Source organism: Xenopus laevis, chromosome 9_10S, assembly GCF_017654675.1.
Source record: "Xenopus laevis strain J_2021 chromosome 9_10S, Xenopus_laevis_v10.1, whole genome shotgun sequence".
NCBI lineage: Eukaryota > Metazoa > Chordata > Amphibia > Anura > Pipidae > Xenopus > Xenopus laevis.
The window spans coordinates 101244748-101263648 of record NC_054388.1 but is presented as its reverse complement, the minus strand read 5'-3'; the positions used below and the strand labels follow the sequence as shown (position 1 = coordinate 101263648).

General features: G+C 42.2%; 1 protein-coding gene across 2 annotated transcripts in view; it reads left to right on the top strand.

Annotated features, from left to right (window-relative positions):
- LOC446267 (sarcalumenin) overlaps positions 1–18901 on the top strand; it is a 39797-nt gene that overhangs the window by 561 nt on the left and 20335 nt on the right. The gene's annotated exons all lie outside the window — the stretch shown is intronic.

Below are 18901 nucleotides of genomic sequence, written 5' to 3'. Positions count from 1 at the left end.
TTCCTCTTCTGAAATATCCTAAACCTGCCCTGTCTAAATATAATTTTGATATTTAATATATATTCCATCTGTGTTATGACCTTTAATATTTTTGCCCACAAATGTGATCATTAGATGAAGAAAAATATCACTAGTCGCAATTTCTGCACCTTTTACATTTTCTTATGAAAAATCTAGTGGGGTTGCCATATTTTCTCTGATAATAAGTACTGACCTCCCTATCCTTGTTAGCTTATGTTTTAAAACTATTTTATCTCCATCAAGTATCATTTTTTTTTCGGACCAGAGACAGAAAGTCAAAAAACCAGGGACTGTCCAGGAAATTAGAAACACTTGGAAATTCTGGGCCGGACTGCAGTATAAGGTTTCAGGGGCGCTTTAGTACAAGTGCGTTACAGTTGTCCTTTCCCCTAACCCTGAACAGTATGCGTTTTACATTCTCAGCAGAATGCTAATTAAATTCGTCAGATGGAACCGTAGGAACTGCGAGAAGGTGTTAAATGACCGACTGCTTTCAGTTAAGCAATAGGACTGTGGCTTTTCACTTCAATATCAAAGGGGTCACTGCAATCCCTTCTCTTCATGCGGCAATGCCTTCCATGGATACATTAAGGGGCCGCTTTATTAAGAGTCGAATAGTATATTCAAATTCAACTTCTAATCTTCTAATTTTTTTTGACACATTTAAAACCCCGAATTCGAATGTCCGTGCCGAGTTCATTTTACAAGTCAATGGCCGAGGTCCGTTGAACCATTTGAATATGTTAATTGCCTTCCTGACAGAGTTTTTTCGGAGGGTCAACTCGATTCGAATTTGAATTTTCTGGTCGGGACTATTTGTTCGAATATTAGACGTTTTTCTTAAATAACCTCCCATTCAAGTTGTGAGTATATTCAAATTTATTAGAGTAAAAAAAAATCACATAAATCCGACCTTTGATAAATTTGCAATTTACATAGACTATCTTGTTCATCTTTTGGGCTCTCCCCACTTACCTGTAATTGATTATATTCTATTTTTTTCTAAAATAAAGCAGTGGTGCATTAAATGGTTTGTATAGCGTCTTATAGTGCTGCATGGCAGAATCTTTATATTGAACCATCTATTTTAAAAAGAAAAGGTGTATTTTATTCTAGCACGGCACAGTGGTCACTTACTGTCCTTCTATATGTAAACATTTTTGGGGTACTGTAACAAAAGGCACTAAGTTTGCCCAGGGACAATAACCCATAGCAACCAATCATCAGATAGAATCTACTAGTCGCCTGTTTAAATGCAAGCATCTCATTGGTTGCACTGGGTTACTGCTTCTGGGCAAACTTAATGCCTTATATTCAGGGTCGGACTGGGGGTCCGGGGCCCACCGAGGCTTCTGCCTCAGGGCCCCCTTCCAGATTCTGAGGGCTGCTGCCTCACTGCCTTCCGTCCTGCATCCCTCCCCCCGCTGCGCGTGTGCATACTCGCCCATGCACGTCAGCGCGCGCACTGTTTGGTTGCGGCAAAAAGCTGTGCTGACGCGTATGCGTGAGTATGCACATGCGCAGTGGGGGGAGGGTTGCAGGATGGGAGGCAGTGACGCAGAAGCCCCGGGAAGAAATCCAGGTGGCGGATCTGGGCCGGCAGGGCCCACTAGAGCCGGGGGCCCACCAGGTTTTTTCCCGGTGTCCCGCCGGCCCAGTCCAACCCTGGTTATATTTCATATATTGGTTTGCGCATTGTCCTGCTTTGATTCACCCCCTTTACTACGGCTATCATGATTATTTTAGTGATTTTATAGCTCACTTTTTGCGTGTCCTCTGATCACAGATAGATTGTACAGGTGTGGGATCCGTTATCCGGAAACTCGCTATCCAGAAAGCTACGAATTACGGAATGGTCGCCTCCCATAGACTCCATTTTATCCAACTAATCCCCATTTTTAAAAATGATTTCCTTTTTCTCTGTGTTAATAAAACGGTATCTTGTACTTGATCCCAACTAAAGGTGGCAAAAGATGCAAAGATCTGCTCGTTTGGCAACATCGCCAAACGAGCGGATCTTTCCCCGATATGCCATTAACAAACATGGCTATATCGGGTGTAATCTGATTGTTCGACACGATGTGCCGTGGGTTCCGGCGGAATCGATCGGGTCAAAAGCAAACCTGACCTATCGACGAAACGACCGATCTCCGCTGGACGAAAGATGTCGGCACACGCCACACACGATCCGAAAATCGTACGAATCCTCGATTCGTACGATAGGATCTGTGTGTCTATGGCCACCATTAGATATGATTAATCCTTGTTGGAAGCAAAACCAGCCTATTGGGTTTATTTAGTGTTTATATGATTTTTTAGTAGACTTAAAGGGTTGTTCACCTTCTAAACATTTATTTTTCAGTTCAGTTGTTTTCAGATTGTTCCCCAGAAATAAAGACTTTTTTCAATTGCTTTCCATTATTTTATTTTATTTGCTGTTTTTCCAAAATCTAATTTTAAAGTTTGATGTCCCTTTCTGGTGTTTGAGTCTGGCAGCTCAGTAATTCAGGTGCAGATTCTAAACTGTTACAATTTTACAACATTTAGGGCTAGTCCACACGGGGAGATAGCGACGCGTTTGCGGTCGCGGCGACAAAGCGCCGCGACAGTCGCCGCGACCGGCGCAGGCGACAGTTTTGTATGGGCGCCTATGTAAAAACGCCTGTGCTAACCACACGAGGCGATGCGCTTTTCAACAGTCGCCTGAAAATGCCTCGCCAGGCTTTTTCAGGCGACTGTTGAAAAGCGCATCGCCTCGTGTGGTTAGCACAGGCGTTTTTACATAGGCGCCCATACAAAACTGTCGCCTGCGCCGGTCGCGGCGACTGTCGCGGTGCTTTGTCGCCGCGACCGCAAACGCGTCGCTATCTCCCCGTGTGGACTAGCCCTTAGTTGATACATTTCTCAGCAGCATCTCTGGAGTATTAGCAACTATTGTATCAATTCTAACAACTGCCTGTAATGAAACCCAGAGATTCTGCTCAGCAGGGACAAAGACAAGAAATGTATCAACTAAATGTATCAATTAAGAACAGTTTGGGGGGTCAGCGACCCCCCTTCACAGAGCTGCTTTAGAAGGTGCAAAATGACACTTTACACTTCAATATTAGAAAAAGGGTCACCAATAGAAAACAGAAAGTAATTGAAAAAAGTCGTTATTTCTGGTGATCTATCTGAAAACAACTAGTTGTTTGAAGGTGAACAACCCCTTTAAGGTATGAAGATCCAAATTACAGAAAGATACAGTTTTCCGGAAACTCCAGGTCCCGAGCATTCTGAATAACAAGTCCCATACCGGTACCTATATCATTAGGCCTTCTTGGCAGAAGGAGTTTTCCTTAGAATGATGGCACATAATGTTGGTTGGGGCACTTTTTAAGAGGTCAAGAGTCTGAAGACCCCTCCCACCTTGTATTGGAATTGACTGATGATGCATTTTGCCATTGCTGCTCAGCAGATACCTGCCTATAAAGGCAAAAGGAAAATAATGTTAAAATTCATGAATGATCATGTCTGCCAGGGCCTGTACATATAGCTCTTGATTATGATTTTCCATTTGATAATTCTGGGGTGAGGGTTTCAGGGGACATAACACTAGTAGGACACATACTAAATTCTGCACAGATCCCCCCCATACGTCTATGTGAAATTCCCCTGACAAATGGTGCAGTTGCTATCAGTCAGAAATCTGGAAAGCATGAAGGCCCCTGGTAGAACAGAGATACTATTTCTGGGATTGCAGCACTTCAGAGGAATATCATAAGTAAGTTTGGTACGTGATCCACAAAGCTCTGAAATGTCATTGAACTGTTGCTGTTTAATCTCTGAGAAAATAATAGAATTTTTCACCATGTTGCCTTTATACAAGAGACTATGGTATTATATTTTCTGTCTCTACCCATGCCCCCCAAAAACCTCATGAAATCAGATCTCCCTGGATCTACTCAAACTGACCCTGAACTAATCCATCTCTGACTGCAGAGCCTTTTCGTTCCTAGCACCTTTCTCCAGTACAACCAATAACAGACTCGTACCCTTTCAATGTCACCCACTATGCACTTCACTAGGGCCCTCTGGGTTAAGATTACAGAAGGCTGCACATACCACTTGGTCAATAACTGTAGAACACAGACACAAGGAACGAGACAGGACAGTGTTAAAGACAGATTTATAGCCAATATATTAGTGATTGCTGTAGTCTGGATTTAAAAGGATTAGTGAATATATAATGGTGCGTATGAATAGCCAAGACTGGTTCAACCAAATCGACTACTAGACTGTCAGAGATAATAGCCGCTCCAAACTCACCCCTTTTCTTCCTCCACTTGGTTCCACTCCAATACTGGGTGCTCAGCCACCAGTGCCCAAGCTGTGCCTTAGTGATATATGAAAACAGATATGCGGCACTCTGGATAAAATGAATAAGAAGTATTTATTCCAACAAGAGATGGATCCACATTGCCTTACGCGTTTCGAGTGCCGCTTTTCTGTTTTCTAAAGGGTGCCCAAACTTTTTGCAACGAGGGCCAGATTTGGTGAGGTGAAAATGTGTGGGGGCCAACCATTCAGCCCGACATTATTTGAACCATTAACATTAAATTACAGGAATCGAGTAGCCGTAGCAGTAATATTTGGGCACATTAGTGAAATGATCTGCCACTTGGTCTATACTACTGCCGGTGTGCTGAAGGTGTTAGTAATAGACACGTACTGGCACATAGTGACGGCACGTCAGTACCTCTATTGACACCTTCAGCCCTAAGGAAGTATGCGAAAACATTGCGTCTCTACGTGCCAGTACGTGTCTATTACTAACACCTTCAGCACACAGGCAGCTGTATAGACCAAGTGGCAGATCATTTCACTAATGTGCCCAAATATTACTGCTATGGGATTCCTGATCGCACTGTGCTACGGGGGCCTCATTATTATTCATTTCATGATGGAGGCTGAGGGCCGGTGTAAATTTGAAAACAGGCCGCAATTGGCCCCCGGGCCGTACATTGGACATGCCTATATCATGAAATCGACTAGACTACCTTGTCTAAGCTTTAAAAGTTATCAGTATTGAGATTAACTGGCCCCTGCATTGTTTACAACTCAAAGTAGGGTTGCCACCTTTTCGCCCCGTGGTATCCAGACAGGGGGCGGGGCTGTGATGCAGCAGGGGCGGGACGGTGATGTCAGGGGCAGGGCTATGACACAGTGATCGCCAATTGGCCAGTCGCTGCGTCAATTATAGGAAATCCTGGCCGGTTTTCCTAATTTGAACAAAAACGGGCAGGCAGTTTTGACCAAGGCAGCCCTTCAAAAACCGGGCAACCTTAACTTAAAGTCAGACTGTAACCTGCATTGTTCACACCTGTAACACCCCTTTTGTTCACATCCCTACAGCCCTGCAGTGAGCACCAGCCATTTGGCTTTTTGTTGTGTTATCGCCATTAATGTAGACATGGTCTTAAAAGTTCTAGTGATAAAATGGGTGTGGTTTAAATCAGTGTGGTTTAAAAGGGGTGTGGTCCAACGTTCTATTATCAGCCCTCCACCACATAGGCCAAAAAAATTCCTGCTCTCCGTACCACAGAAGCTGGACTAAATTATCGACTAGTCTGGAGGAAAATGGGCTAAAAGCGTACTTATAGTGATCTGAAGAAGCCTATGATTGCTCACACAATTGTATCACCAGTTCATCACCGCTTATGCTGAGTAGCACTTATATATCTACAGCAGCTCAAAATTTCTAAGATATGATCATATGGAAAATAAAATCTTAAAATTGGTTAATACTAAATGACAGTAAAAAAAAGTTTTAAAAAATGTTCTTGTTCCTGATACAATGTAAAAAGTGCTCTCCCGTCGCCATGTTGCTTTCTTTTGAAGAATTAAATTTGGCCAATGGTAAGCAGAGCTTTTTGGCTCCCTACTGCCCCAGCCGCAAAATGCACAATTGAGCAAAACGGAGGCAAATCTGAGTTTTCTCTGCCGCCAGATTTAATGCTATGTCTGACATTGGCGTCTGAAAGATACGGATTAAGGATATGACAGCTGATAATAATGGAAAGATGACGTACTCCAGTCGAGTAAAATGACAGATGCTAGAGGAAGTTCTCATAGAGAGGCACAAGTTGTGGCTAAAGGGGAATCAGGGCCAGGCTTAGGGTATCACTTGACAGTATTAGAGTTAAATTTATCATTTATATTTAGTGAACACTGTATTCATGTCAATCTTAGTGTTCTGGGGTGGGGGTTCCTTGGTGTACTGACCTTTTGGCATCGATAACCCGATTTTCTGTAAGCGAGGAAGACATTTTCAGATGCTTTATTAAAAATTTGTATTGTTACCTCCCCAACATCATGGCGCATCACTTGTATAAGTATTCAATCTCACGCCCAAGGTATAGTCAACTGACTTCAGGTTCAAGTTAAACCTTTTGCCAAAGTAAATTCTATCTTTAGTTCATCCAGAGAAATTGCTATGAACTAATGGTTCATGGAATAGAATTTGGGGTTGGGTTTATGGATGATCTGACCTCTACTGTTTGATAGATTATACCGTACTTCTGTGATACTGGAAATTCTTTATTATGTATATCATTTCCTCTACATGATGATCCCACCACTTTTAGATGATATATTACCTGCGGGGGACAGACAGTTTTTTCCCCACATGATTATGAATGTTTGTTAGCTTATTGTGAATTGTTATAATTACCAGGCAATGTATAGTGCCAGTTCTTTGTCAGTCATGTGACTGGAAAGTCAGGAGCCAACATTTCTTATAGAATTTAAAGACAGTAAGGATTTCCCATGACGGCATGGTTTCCTCATCTACAGTACCCAGCATGCCTGCAAAAGCCGTTGGCCAATCAATTAGAAGTTTATTCCAACAGGGATTATTGAATGTAGGGGGGTATGTGGAAAGGAATATATTTTCCACATGGTGTAGCGATACATCACTACCCATATATTCTCCTGAAACAGAAAACCAATAACGTCCTCACTGGGTGGGCTTCAAAGGGGGCTCTTTGACCTTTTGCAAAGAGCAAGCGTCAGATGTAGGTTTGGGAATTTCTGCACGCAGCTTCTGTTACAATAATACCCTGACTGTCTTTACTAGAGGTGGGGCCCAGGGCAAAACAGATCATCATAGCCACATTTTCATACCTAATTATATATATAACTAAAGCTGCCCATCTATGGCTGCATCTAATGATATAGAGTGTTTGTGTTGCCATCATGCCCTACTGATGCCATCTTACCGTACATTAATATTTCCTGGAACTCTGCTGTTGTCTTCCTGTGGTCAATAAAAGAAGATAGTCAATAGTCAATCAAGAAGATAGACCCTGTGTCTGTCTAGGGGTGGCACAATTTAAAGGGGACCCCAATGCTTAATGTGAAGTTGTTAAATCTAATAATGGTTCTCAAGGCTTGGCTACCTAATTTACTTGTAGGGTCCAGTAACTACAATGTAGCAGGATACTGTATTCTCAGACTGTAACCTATTGCATAATAGGTAAAATAACACAAGGGGGCTTCTGCTGGGCTATCCCCTATTTATACTGAAATGCCAGACTCGCCATTTTCACTGTAAATGATTTTGAGCATCCAAAAGAAAACATGATGATTGGAAAGTCTGTAACTTACTTCTCCCTCCCTAACTGGCTTGGTCATACCCTTGCTTGCCCTTGGTTAATTTTAGGCTGCTCTCTGTTCCCCGGGCTCAGGATGCCTAGCAAATGATTCTAGTGAGCTGGCTAATAATGGAAACACTGCTGTAACCAGATACCTGACTGCTAAGCACTACCACATCCCTATGCTCCAGTCCCAGCTTCAGTTCTTCCCTCCTCTGTCCCTGCATGGTCAACGTATCTTTATCCTACAAACTCAAACCCCCCCCCCTTACTACAGTCACATTTGCCCACAGCTGCTCTTTTCTCACACTGTCATACTGCACACTTGTGGCCACCGACTCTATCCTTTTAAGGTTATATTTCACTCTCTGCCTTTATGTTCCCCGGCAGTAACCAGCTGGGGCTTATTCTGGAGATGCTGAACCTTTTGGTGGTCTATAGTCTGTCCTTCCAGTACAGCAGATGTATTTTGACATCAACATTGAGTGGTTTGTATCTCATGTGGGTTGGCGAAAAAAAAAAGACAAAAGTCAATAGAGGTGAATTTGGTGTAATGCGAAAGGCATGATGGAGGCACTTGGGAGGGGGGTTGAAGGTACAGAGGAAATATCACACTATGAACTAATTCTTAGCTTTGTTAAAACCGAGATGCTTAAGCTGCAATTACTAGTTTCAGTAGATATTGAGTTGTGAACAAATGACAATTAATGGATATATATTAATCTGACCATAGTTTGCCTTTTTCACGTCAAGTCCCCCTTAGATTAAATATGGATACAGATTTAGGACATACCATAAATGTGTCATTCGTCTTCAGATTGTTTGAGATGTTGGCCTGAATGAATGGAACAGTGGAGAGGCAGCCATATCATGTATATGTCTATGATATTCATCCATTTGGATCCCATGCTGATATGTTGAATACCATGGCTAGTTGATGTCTAGGGCCAATTTAACTGGCATATAGACTGAGCCCTCCCTGTCACTGTCCAAACCACTCCAGGGAAGCCACAGTTTGGGAATCATTGAACTCAACCTACAGCTTACAGGAAGATACATGTATGGGAAGAACCATATTCATGTATTGTGTCTGCTTTAAAAGTGGGGGGACTATGAGTTTAGCTCCGATACGGTCACTTTTCACCCTGAAGGGTTCGGTCCATTGCCCATTCACAAATTTAAAGGCTTTACAACACGAACATTCGGTGAGGCAACTATCCCACCGGTCTTACTGTAACCTTGTTAATGACACCTGCTCTGGCTAGTGAGACGTCTTCCGGTGAGTGCTGGTGACCAAGATAGCTCTTGTAATCAGCGGGGATCCCTGTCAGTGGATGGGAGTGGGATTACCCTGTGGTGAAAGAGGTTGCCTCAGTGTTTATGAGTGACTCATTCTTAAAGGGGACATAAACATTTATTTACTGTATTTGCTCAAAATAAGCATCTCCAGCACAATGCACAAGCAGTGAGAATTTGCCTGCTGTCATTATATTAGTCTACCCTGTCCCACACTGGGTAGGATTTATATTTACTGTATAAAGTGAAAAAATGCCAGATGGTTGCAGAATAACTACAGTAGGAATCTCAACAGATATAGAGTTGATTTAAGAATCCTTCCCTGTACTTGAGTGGCTACAGCTTGCTTTAATCCTTAATAATATGTCGGAGTATGCTGGAGTTGTTCAGAAAGATATAGGTAAAGGATGCTATGGAACAATGCTATGAAACGTTTATCTAGGTTGGAATAAGCTGGCTTACTGGCTATTGCCATCTGACAAGGCAATCCAATTATTGGCCTTTGGCTACAATGGCATTCCTTATTCAAAAGCTTATTTTTCGTCCCAGTTCATGTGGGCAGATGTATATTAGTCAAGGCATTGGGTTGCCAGTGGTCACCGATAGTGGTAGCAGTTTCCCTGTGTTGTCAGTAAAAATTCCACTTGTGACATTATTCATGCTGTTGCGCTGTCTTCAAAAGAAATAGATACGTTTGAGGGGTCCAGGATTCTGTCTTTAGTTGACATACATTTCTGCAGACCCTACAACCCTAAAAAGTACCCTATCCAGGTCTGTTTATTAGCAGTCACCATTTTGCTCTACTGTTGTCTTCTTATTTTACTATCACCAGCACCTTGTCCTGCTGTACCTGCTACCCCACAGTCTTCTAACATTGAGACAAATTCACAAAAGGGTGCATTTTCGCCAGCAAGCCACACTCCGCACCAAATGAAAGCTAGCGACAGTCCCATTCACTAGCGACTTCTCAACCTACGGCCGTTAGTTTATTGGTGATGTCCCTGCGGATGGGATTTCTGGCCAAATGTCGCTAGCATTAGCAACTTCACCCTTTAGTGAATCTGCCCCAATATTTTTGCCCAGGGCAATTACCTCTTTGGCACTCCCCTATGGAAAGTTCTAGCACCCCCCCAAAAAAACACTCCTCCCCCCAAACACAGCATTAACTGCAGGATGATGTTACTGTAGTGTGCTGAGGATGTGGGAACCCCCTCCTTCTGGGTATGAGCATCTGTTTTAATAACAGTAATTATGTAACAGGATATGTGGCACATCCCTTGCAAATGGCAAGAGGTCCCCACAGCTTGGCATATGTTAGATGTGCTCTTGCTAAAGAAAGGGTATTCCCTTGTGGTATTAGGTGGCATTTGTGCTCAGAGCATGGCAAATGATAGCTATGGATGATCCCTAGCGAATGTACAGTTGCAGTTGGATGTGGTAAGTATATCTGACCAAAAGAATGGTACACTAACTCCATGTCATCAGTGAGATAATTATCCAGCCACAGCATTTAAAATATCCTTTTAGACGTTATACCTCTGATGGAGAAAACTTGTACTGGATCAGCATCTCACTGGGGAGTTGCATACATGAAGTAGCAGTAATTACTGTGCACACCCTTCCCTAGGCAGGCAATGCAATATCTAGCTCCTGGAGGTTTTCACAAAGGGCCCTTGGGGATTGAACCTAACCATTTAAAGGTATGGGGTCCCAAAATATCTGAAGATGTGCCAAGAGATCTGTACAGCCTGTAGTATACACCAATATGCCTTGCTTTTGAGAACGTAGTCTCTGGAAAAGACAAGGATGTGAGAGCAACTTATTATCATCTACTGTATGTATCGAGTAGGCTGAACCATATATTTGTTAACTATATTACAAATATATGTCATTGGCACACTTGTTTGTCAGTCTCCCATACTACTCAGGCCCGGATTTGTGGAAAGGCCACCTAGGCCCGGGCCTAGGGCAGCAGGATTTTAGGGGGGCGGCATGCTGCCCAACCACACCCACATTGGTTCAAAAACACTGGGGATGCGCCGGAGATACAATCATTTTTTAAATTTCCCATGCGCCAATCCCCATTGCTCTTGTCCCCCTGGAGGGGACAGGGGTGACGAAAGGGAGTGGGCCTAGGGGTGCCCACTATGTAAATCCGGCCCTGATACTACTGTCTATAATTCCCAGCATCCTATCACAGCCAAAAGCTCGAGGTTGAAGCTCAGTACATCAGGGTGTGCGTGCCATATTGAAATAAATGACAATCCTTTGTGAGATGGTAATAAATGTTTTCAGGTCTTAGCAAATCACTTCATTCTAGTGCCGGCTAAAATGCTTGTAAATATTTTATTTGTTTCTTTGATAGACTGTAAAACGTCGGCCTGTGCTATTAATCATACGCGTGCACAAGGGGCCCAAAGGGAAACCTTGTTTATGCAGGAGGTCATTTTATGGATAAGATTTATTAAGAGACAACTTGGCACTCTATATAAAAAGTTCCCATGGGGGGTGCAGTCACCTATGCACGTATCTAAGACTTGTTCTTCTAACCTGACTGGTTCAACCGCTTGCTGACCATAGATCATAAATTCTATGGCGCCAAATGTCAGGGACCTTAATGCTTGCGCAGTCGCATCTACTTTTTCAGGTTGCTCTCTGATCTATATGGGGGCCTCTGGAAAGAAAAAAAGTACCTGGCAGGCAAGGGGATAATAACATGATCCAAGTAGGGAAGAAGCACATCAGCTTAGCCAGGCAATGCCTTTAACACATTTATTTGCAGAAGTATTAGAAGCACAAGCTTTCGGGGACAAACCCCTTCCTCAGTTGCAACCAGGAACCATTAAAATATCTTAATGGAGTTAGTTGCCAATTTCATCAAAATGTTAGTGTTGACTCACACTAACAGGAGGATAATGACTTGCACACTGTGTGACACAGCAGTTCATTGCGGGGTTGTGAATGTAATGTCAAGTAGTGTTGCAGCTATGAAAAAGATAATCTGCATTTGCCCCATCGTGGAGTAAACAATGCACCAAGTATTTATATGGCAACATTCAGAGCTAGGACTATTGTTTATTTTGTACATGCAAAACATGACCCGCTCCTAGGTGGAAAAATCCAACACGATAAGGAAGGTGGCCCGCTTCCCCCTTCCAAAACATATTTCCAAAAGGTCTCCACTGCACCCTCCAAAAATACGTTTAAGGAACAGTTCAGTGTAAAAATAAAAACTAGGTAAATAGATAGGCTGTGCAAAATAAAAAATGTTTCTAATATAGTTAGTTAGCCAAGAATGTAATTTATGAAGGATGGAGTGACTGGATGTGTAACATAATAGCCAGAATACTACTTCCTGCTTTGCAGCTCTCTAACTCTGAGTTAGTCAGTGACTTTAAGGAGGGTCACATGAGACATAACTGTTCAGAGAGTTTGCTATTATTCAGCTAAGATTCAAAAGCAATAGTTATGGCCCATGTGGCATCCCCTCAAGTCACTGATTGGTTAGTGCCCGAAAACCAATCAGTGGAAACCAAGAGAGCTGCAAAGCAGGAAGTAGTGTTCTGGCTATTATGTTACACATCCAATCACTCCAGCCTTTATACATTACATTTTTGGCTAACTAGCTATATTAGAAACATTTTGCACAGGCTATCTATTTACCCAGTTTTTATTTTCATCCTGAACAATTCCTTTAAAGTTTCTGCTCTTTTAGCAATTTCACCTGGTATTTGTGGAATATAGTTCTTGGGGGGGTGGTAGTCACAAATATGGAGCTTAGATCCTTCTGGTAGCATAAATGTATAGACATTCTCGGTTTTCCTAACATCACTCAAAGACAACATTCTCAATGTTCTTCGCCTTCTGCATCTTCATCTAATACCCAGAGAAAAACTAAAAGCCTTCCTTGCTGACTGTGTCATTAATCGTCATTTATAGATCTTTCAATGATCATTGTTCATTTCCTTTGTCTCAGTGTCTCTTTCAGCCAGGCTGTGCCACAAGGGCATGAAAGGAACTAAATCTGCATGACGGGTATTTCTACGCACTCGGATAATTTTTTTCTCCCAATGCAGAGTGTGTAATGAATGTAACTGTGAGGAGTCAGCCTTGACCCCTATTTTTCCCATAATTTCCCTGGGAAATTCCCAGTGACACAAAACCAGCTGAGGTGGTGATGGAATATTTTCCATAAGTAAATGAGAACCAACTCACAAGTAAGTCATATTTAGCAGGATAGGATTAACTGTGTGTGTAGGCTACATTAAGATGCCTGAGTGTATTAATTGCAGTCTGTGGTCCAGCTAATTGTCCTTGGTGGTATTTTATGCATGTTCACTTGGGAAAGTGATAGCCAATCAGGAGCCTAAGCCACTGGTGAATGAAATCATGACCATATTTCTCCCTGTACCAATACCTTGATGTCCCTTCTTACTGCCAGCTGGCATTGCTTCCTAACAGCTAAGTTCAGTGTTGGACTGTGGTGTCCTTTCTGGGTCTGCCACCTCAAGGTGCCACCACCCAAGCCACAGAGGCTCCCCACTTCCATCACGAACCCCCAGCCACTCCCAGCATACCTTCTCCTCCTATCACATACCTCTTCTTCCTTGCTTCTGTAAACCTGCGACTGCTGCAATCTAATCTCTCTACAGGGAGGCAGCAGGTCTGGGTTGACAATGCCCATGAAGGCTGCTGGCCCAGTCCAAGGCTTGCTATTTTGTTACCCATAATTATTCTTATTTATTTCTTCATCTCACCTATCTTAATCAGTAAAGCAGTAGTCATAGTGGCAGATTCACTAAAGGGCGAATTGGCTAACGCTAGCGTCAATTCGCCAGAAATCTCCTCCACATGGACATCGCTGATACACTAACAGGCGTAGACAACAATTCGCTAGTGAAAGAGACCATCTCTAGCGGTCATTCGCACTCTATCGCCAGGCGACTTTCCACTGTGGCGAATCGTGGTTACTCCTTACGTTGATTTTACTGAACTTTACCTATTTCGCCAGAGTTTCCTTCACCACCTCAGACCAGGCAAACTGCTAAAATGAAGCTACATCGTCCTCAATCTTACGTCAGTGACATCATATCCTGTCTGCCGGAAATGCATTAAAGTTGTAAAAACGCTGGCGACTTGTCCTTCTTTTAAGCGGGATTGCCTGCAAAAGTCCTAACTATTGAAGATTTTCGTGTTAACATTTTTCCCCAGACATTTGAGGGACGTGGAACAGTCGTTTTAGTGTGGGCTCATGTGTAGGGCATTATACGATCTCTTTTGTGAGTGCTAGCGAAGTTTTGCTAGGCACAAATGAACGCTAGTGAATATTCGCTATGAAATGCTCGCCCAGCACAATTAACGTTAGCAAAAGTCACCAGCATTAAGCAGCCGAGACAAAACTTCACATTTTAGTGAATTATCGTGAAGGCCAGTAAGAGTAAGATTTAAGGAGAATAGCCATTTGCTATCCTAGATACATCTAAAAGCCAAGTATGAACATCAACTAATGTGAGCTATGGTGATCAAGTTATTATTATATATATGTATGTATAACCGACGTGACGTTTCGGCCCAGGATGGGACCTCTGTCAAGGCCTTACCGTGCACCTGGGTTAAACATATGAGATGGAGTGCTGTTCTCTACTATATCATATATATATATATATATATATATATATATATATATATATATATATATATATATATATATATATATATATATATACAGATATACAGTAGAAGCCCCATTTTACATTTTTCAGGGGACCAGGAAAAGTTATGTAAAATCTGGGAAAATGTAAAATCAGGGAAACGTGTTAAAGTAACTTTTTCTTCAAGTACTGGAAGGATATAAGCACAGGAGTCTGTTTTATTTTGAGATACAATATTTACTGTGTTAATAACAAGGGTTAAGCATTGCAGTGTTAATGTTACACTATGGGGGGCATGTGCAAGACTCTCAGTCACATACACAACCTAAAGCAATAAGTGATTGGTGCAGGACTGTATAAGGGGCAGACTCATTGGAATTCACCATTTACAGGCAGAACCAAAATATACATCTGGTTACTATTTAAACCTCTTTATTTCACAAATAACATTAATAGAGAAAAAAAGCAGTTTTGGGAACATCAGGACAAACTTTTGATGTAAAATCCGAGAAAACATTACTTGAAATGCATTACAAATTGGTGGGACCACAAATACAAAATGAAAAATGCCGAAAAACTTAAACGGGTACTTAGAATTGAGGCTTCACTATATATATATATATATATATATATATATATATATATATATATATGTGTGTGTGTGTGTGTGTGTGTGTGTGAAGAATGGCGGCACTCACAGGATTTTCAGGCGAAATAAAGAAAAACCTTTTATTTAACTCGACGTTTCGATCCCTCACAGGGATCTTTCTCAAGAGTATACAAACTCTTGAGAAAGATCCCTGTGAGGGATCGAAACATCGAGTTAAATAAAAAGTTTTTCTTTATTTCGCCTGAAAATCCTGTGAATGCCGCCATTCTTCAACTATACATTTACCCTGCTGGCTCGGGCACCCAGGTATTCTATCCTGTAAATGGTTTGCACCTTTGGGACTATATATATATATTTATATATATTCACTAATGCAATGACACAGTTGCTTTAGATCAGCTATTACAAACAAGCTGTGTTTGATCTTTCTTTGCTTTTGCATTATTCACTGTGGCTGATAAAGGCTAATAAAAATCATTGATACTATAGGTTTGCAATGTAAAGCATGTGTCACCCTGGGTGCAGGTTTAACCCCCTGGCATTCGAGGTGTTAAAGCATTTGGCCAGTTTAACTCTTTGGCAGCCAAAGTACAGGAGTTTGGGATTACCCATATGGTGCCAACAACGGGGACTGTCTGACACCAGACCTGCTGTTTCTTCGAGGCTATTTTTTGTTCCTGTGTCGGACACCTGCTATGGATTGTCACATTAGGCTGGTGGGAGAGCTCCTCTCAGCTGAATCAGCTTTAAAGTGATAAAGTTCTCACATAATTACCATTATTTTAACCAACGCTGTTTGTTTGTTTTTGTGCTTGCTTCAATAGAGTTGTGGTATTATTAGAGGTTGAGGTTGTATGTACTGATGTACTCAGAGGCTCACTAAAACCTCTTAGCCACATGTAGCTATCAGGCACTACGGGGAAAAGATTTGGTAATAACAAACATATGTAGGAAGGCACACTGGGAAGGTCACTGTGCTAAGGTATGTGAGTGAGAAAACGACAGCTGAGAAAAGGCTGATCTGTCTCATATGTGCCCTGATAAGAATGAATGAGGTTGGCCTGTCATTGTGCTCACAACGCAGATTTCGGGCAGAAAATGCAAACACAAGCAGTGACAGGCAGATGGCATTCATTCCTGTCACTTCCCATGCACAGCGTCGGACTGGGCCGGCGGGACACCAGGCGAAAACCCGGTGGGCCCCTGCCAACCGTTGCTGGAAACTTCTACAGGAAGTGCAGCGCTGTTGCCTAGCCCTTCCCCCGAGCACAAGCCAGCATGTTCAAACTCAGAACGATACAAACTCGCACGACACAAACTCGGCTCGACACAAACTCGGCACGCATAAGATATGTGCTTGGGGGGGTGGTTTAACTTGCAATTGATGGTGGCAGCTAGGGTTGCCACCTGGCCGGTATTTTACCAACCTGGCCGGTAAAAATGATGGTTGATCCCAATGTTATTAATAGGTATAAAAGATAAATATATAGGAAGGCCGGTATTTTTTTCCAGAAAAGGTGGCAACCCTAGTGGTGGCACTTACGAAAGCGGCGGCAGCAGCCCTGGACACCGCAGGCCGACACTGCCCATGCAGGACAGTTATGGGGTGGATCAGACATTTCTTCCATGGTGTCTTGTTTTGGTTGTGTCAACATAACATATGGGGAGGACAATTTATCAAAGTCCGAATTTATCTCATTATTTTCCGAAAAATACTCAGACCAAATCCGCACAAGTTTCTTCCCCTCATTTATTAATACATTTTTCCAAAAATTTTCTGTGTGGGAAAAAACCTGAAAAAATTGTGAAAAAAATGAATCGTAAGAATTTTTTGGATTTTTCACCCGAATACTGATTTTTTCCCAAAAACTTCGGATTATTGCAAGAAACCCAGAACAGATCAAAATATCTTCGGAACTTCTCCCATTGACTTATATGCAACCTCGGCAGTTCTGAGATGAATCGTACGAATTTTTCGGATTTTACACCAGAAAACTCAAGATATGTTCGGCACGTCTCCTGTCGACTTATATGCAACCTCAGCAGTTCTGAGATGCCAAATTTTCGGATTCTGACTTTTTCCATCCTTGGAGTATAATAAATCCCTAAAAATTCGTGTTTATTTTTCCACTAAAAAGTCAGATTTTATAGTAACAAAAAGTTTTTCGGGTTTTTGGCATTTGGAGTTTAATAAATAACTCCCATAAGAAGAACTAAATTTGCCCAAGAATGTAATCCTCCAAGAGTTGACCCAGGTTAGAATAGACTTTTATGGCTAACTACAAGTGGCCAATTCGAGCAAAGATTGGCTCATTTGATGACCTGTTTATTGGTTGTGGAATGCTTCAAAATGTCTCTATTTTAAGGGCCTACTGTTGTGCTCAGGCAAATCATGAATCATTTGCAGAAGTCATTTGTAGGTGCCACAATTGTGCCATTCTGTCCTTTTTCTCACTGCAGGCATACAGCTGGCAGTCATAACATAAGTTTAAGGTGCATCATCTGCACATGGGAAGGCATACCTCCCAACTGTCCCGTTTTTCGTGGGACAATCAAAATTTTGACAGCTGAACCCTCAGTCCAGGGTTATTACTGAAATGTCCTGACTCACCTGCACTGAACAGTCAGCAAAAGATACAAAGTTTCTAAAACTCAATTGACTTTTGGCAGAGAGCCCAGAATACTTGGCAGGTGCACTTAGATACTGTTGTAACAATTTAAGATAAGCAAGTCTCTTGGGGAAACTGATTTGCAGCTTAAGGGGCAATTACAAAAAAAATGTAATAACTCAAAAACCACAGAAATGTGTTCAGACTGTCATAACCTGCCAAGTTTTGTAAAATGAACATGGCAGTTAGGGGATGTGGCCACAAAAATGGGCATGGTCAATCTTTTTTCCCCTCTTCCTATTTCCAAAATGTTGGGAGATATGGGGAACGTACCACAGCTCTGGAAGTGCATAAAATATCCTTACTACATACCCTTACTACAGAAGTTCCCAGCGACACCCAAAGCAGCAGATCGTGGGGATCTGAAACCTAAAGGTCTGGAATTAGGTATTCGGGGATTGGCCCTAAGTGGCAGCCTGAAGTTCTAACAGGAGTTGAAATATAGAGGGTCACATATGTGGTTTTGCTTAATGACCAAACCTCTACTGAAAGTAAATGGTGTAAAGCCTCCTGTTTGCAGAGACACTTATTTTTGATGTCAGCAGCACAAAATAATGTGATAAAGGGAAAAAGTAATGGGAAGGCCACAACGAACTCAGTTAAAATATCAGAACACATGAATGTCAGCTCTCTTTGCAGGATTATCCCTATACCCTTTAGCTGGTGTAACAGGCAGAACACCAGTTAGCACATTTGAAATGTATTTTTACACTGGTAAAGGGCAGATGCTTGTCCGCTAGACTTGCACAGCAGCACATTTCCTCCTATGATTAGCACACAGGAATATGAGTTGTATCCGCATACCTGGGGACGTCAAATGGGCCCTTTAAGGTCTGTAAAGCCTGTAAAGCCTGATTCAATTCTGAAAGAAGACCTAAAGGGACAGGAAGACCATGCACATTTTTTATGTACTAGATGAGACTAATTAAATCTTTGCAGTTATTAGTTTAGCTGGCAGATTAGACAGATAGGGCTATGTGGCAGCTGGCCTCCAGCCTGTAGCATTGTACTCCGAGGACA